General features: G+C 63.9%; 1 non-coding gene across 1 annotated transcript; it reads right to left on the reverse strand.

Moving 5' to 3' along the window:
* Window positions 1-3,229: 3,229 nt before the first annotated feature.
* Window positions 3,230-3,348, reverse strand: LOC131871126 (5S ribosomal RNA). Its single transcript, XR_009369404.1, has one exon. It is a non-coding gene; the product is annotated as a 5S ribosomal RNA (ribosomal RNA).
* Between the last annotated feature and the right edge of the window lie 317 nt (window positions 3,349-3,665).

The following is a 3,665-nucleotide window of genomic DNA, read 5'->3' on the forward strand; positions in this document are numbered from 1 at the left end:
ACCAGGGCGGGCTCAAGATGGCACCCGCGTTCCTTTTTTTTCACTATCTTTCAAAACGGAAATTTTAAAATCTCATTTTTTTTTGCCTTTTTCTGGAAATTAGTGAAGGCAGCGCATCAAAGGTGCGCACCTCGCTGCCCACCACGGTGCGCAACGCCGGTGGGCACCCGGGAGTGCTTCGAAGTGTGCTCCAAGGTGCTGCGTGCACGTTGTCGGAGCCCGGTTTGCCCCGGGTGCGCACCTCGCGTGCACCTTCGTCGGGGTGGGCACCTTGGCTGGGTTTGCCCCGGCTGCGCTCCGAAGCGGGGTTATTGGAGCGCCGCCTCTTTTTTTGTCGGAGCGTTTGGTGGGGTTTCTCGCATTGGCTCTTCCGAGGCCCGGTTGCCACCCTGGCGCGCACGAAGTCGGAAGTAGGGTTAATTGCCCGGGTGCGCACCTTTGCCAGGGTGGGCACCTTACCTGGGCTGCGCACCAGGGCGGGCTCAAGATGGCACGCGCGTTCCATTTTTTTCACTATCTTTCAAAACGGAAATTTTAAAATCTCCTTTTTTTTTTGCCTTTTCTGGAAATTAGTGAAGGCAGCGCATCAAAGGTGCGCACCTCGCTGCCCACCTTGGTGTGCTCTGAGGTGCGCACCCGGGAGCGCTACGAAGTGTGCTCCAAGGTGCGGCGTGCACGTTGTCGGAGCCCGGTTTGCCCCGGGTGCGCACCTCGCCTGCACCTTGGCCGGGGTGGGCACCTTGGCTGGGTTTGCCCAGGGTGCGCTCCGAAGCGGGGTTACTGGAGCGCCCCCTCTTTTTTTGTCAGAGCGTTTGGTGGGGTTTCTCGCATTGGCTCTTCCCAGGCCCGGTTGTTGGGTGCGCTCCCACCCTGGCGCGCGCGAAGTTGGAAGTTGGGTTAATTGCCCGGGCGCGCACCTTCGCCAGGGTGGGCACCTTGGTGCGCACACCTTGGCTGGGCTGCGCACCAGGGCGGGCTCAAGATGGCACCAGCATTCCCTTTTTCTCACTATCTTTCAAAACGGAAATTTTAAAATCTCGTTTTTTTTTTGCCTTTTATGGAAATTAGTGAAGGCATCGCATCAAAGGTGCGCACCTCGCTGCCCACCTTGGTGTGCTCCGAGGTGCCCACCACGGTGCGCAACGCCGGTGCGAACCCGGGAGCGCCCCGATGTGTGCTCCAAGGTGCGGCGTGCACGAAGTCGGACCCCGGTTTGCCCCGGGTGCGCACCTCGCGTGCACCTTGGTGCGCACACCTTGGCTGGGTTGCGCGGCCTGGTGGGCACCATGGTGCGCACCAAGGAGCGCTCCGAAGTGTGCTCCAAGGTGCGGCGTGCACGAAGTCGGAGCCCGGTTTGCCCCGGGTACGCACCTCGCGTGCACCTTCGCCGGGGTGGGCACCTCGGCTGGGTTGCGCGCCCTGGTGCGCACCAAGGAGCGCTCCGAAGTGTGCTCCAAGGTGCGGCGTGCACGAAGTCGGAGCCCGGTTTGCCCCGGGTGCGCACCTCGCGTGCACCTTCGGCGGGGTTGCGCGCCCTGGTGGGCACCATGGTGCGCACCAAGGAGCGCTCCGAAGTGTGCTCCAAGGTGCGGCGTGCACGAAGTCGGAGCCCGGTTTGCCCCGGGTGCGCACCTCGCGTGCACCTTCGGCGGGGTTGCGCGCCCTGGTGGGCACCATGGTGCGCACCAAGGAGCGCTCCGAAGTGTGCTCCAAGGTGCGGCGTGCACGAAGTCGGAGCCCGGTTTGCCCCGGGTGCGCACCTCGCGTGCACCTTCGCCGCGGTGGGCACCATGGCGTGCACGAAGTCGGAGCCCGGTTTGCCCCGGGTGCGCACCTCGCGTGCACCTTCGCCGGGGTGGGCACCTCGGCTGGGTTGCGCGCCCTGGTGCGCACCAAGGAGCGCTCCGAAGTGTGCTCCAAGGTGCGGCGTGCACGAAGTCGGAGCCCGGTTTGCCCCGGGTGCGCACCTCGCGTGCACCTTCGCCAGGGTGGGCACCTCGGTGCGCACACCTTCTCAATGTTTTCTTGCCTTTTCTGGAAATTGGTGAAGGCAGCGCATCAAAGGTGCGCACCTCGGTGTGCTCCGAGGTGCGAACCCGAGAGCGCTCCGAGGTGCCCACGAAGTCGAAAGTCGGGTTAATTGCATTGTTTTCCCCGGGTGCGCTCCGAGGTGCGCAACATCGGCGCGCACCAAGGAGGGCTCCGAAGTGTGCTCCAAGGTGCGCACGATGGCGTGCACCTCTGGTGCGCACGATTCGGAGCTCGGTTTGACCGGGGTGCGCACACCTTGGCTGGGTTGCGCACCTTTTGTGCGCTCCAAGGTGCGCACGAAGTCGGAGCTCGGTTTGCCCCGGGTGCGCACCTTCGCCAGGGTGCGCACCTTGATGCGCACGCCTTGGCTGGGCTGCGCACCTTGGTGGGCGCCATGGTGCGCACCTTTCGTGCGCTCCAAGGTGCGCACGAAGTCGGAGCTCGGTTTGCCCCGGGTGCGCACCTTGGTGGGCGCCATGGTGCACTCCGAGGTGCCCAAGATTGGTGCGCACCAAGGAGCGCTCCGAAGTGCGCTCCAAGGTGCGCGCGAAGTCGAAAGTTGGGTTAATTGTCCGGTTTGCCTCGGGTGCGCACCTTGCGTGCACCTTCGCCAGGGTGGGCGCCTTGGTGCGCACACCTTGGCTGGGCTGCGCACACCTTGGCACCCGCGTTTCCTTCATTTTAAATTTTTTTTTTTTACAATCTCTCAAGTGGGAAATTCTATAATCTCAACTTTTTTTGCCTTTTCAGGAAACTTTTGAATGGAGCGCATCATTGGTGCGCTCCGAAGTGTGCTCCAAAGCTCTCTCCAGCTGCGTGCACCTGCCCCGGCCGCGCACCCGGCCCCGCCCAGCTTCGCTCACCTGTCCCGGGCGTCTGGTGCGGAACCTTAGAGTAAGAAACATCACCGTGCACCTTGGCCAACGTGCGCGACTCGACCGAGCGCGCACTGGCCGAGGTGCACACCGATTTCACCTGGGTGCGCGCGCAGCACCTCGGGCGCACCGGGGTGCGCGCACAACGCCCGGGTTGCACCGTGGCCTGTGTGCTCGGGGCGCCTCGGGTGCGCGCTCGGTGTCGCCCCCGCGCGCGCGGTAGTGCGGGCAGCGCACCCCGGCCCGGCCCGGCCCCGACGAGAACGCAAACGGGCAAAAGGTTTATTCAAATAGCATTGCGATGCCCGGCGAAAAACTAAAAAAGGGTGCAACACCGGGACTTCCCGGGAGGTCACCCATCCCAGTACTACTCCGGCCCAAGCGCGCTTAACTGCGGAGTTCTGATGGGATCCGGTGCACTAACGCTGGTATGATCGCACCCGTTATGAGCTTGTCGCAGTGTGTACTTAGCAAACCGCGACCCACGTGCGAATCCACCCCGGCCACCCACCCCCGTCGAGGTGCACACCCTCCCTCGCGAAGTGCGCCCCGTTCGCCAAGTGTGAGCCCTGCCCGGGTGCGCGCACCTTGCTAGGGCGTCGGGTGTGCACCCGGCCCGGCCTACGTGCGTGCACCTGTAGGGGGCGTCGTGTGCGTGCAGTGTCCCGTCTGCAACGCGGTGCCCACACACCACCTCGGGCGCAACGACCTGCGCTCACATGTGGGCCGAGTGCACCTTGGTGCATGTTCGGGGCGCCT

This window comes from Cryptomeria japonica, unplaced genomic scaffold, assembly GCF_030272615.1.
Source record: "Cryptomeria japonica unplaced genomic scaffold, Sugi_1.0 HiC_scaffold_371, whole genome shotgun sequence".
NCBI classification, from domain to species: Eukaryota; Viridiplantae; Streptophyta; class Pinopsida; order Cupressales; family Cupressaceae; genus Cryptomeria; species Cryptomeria japonica.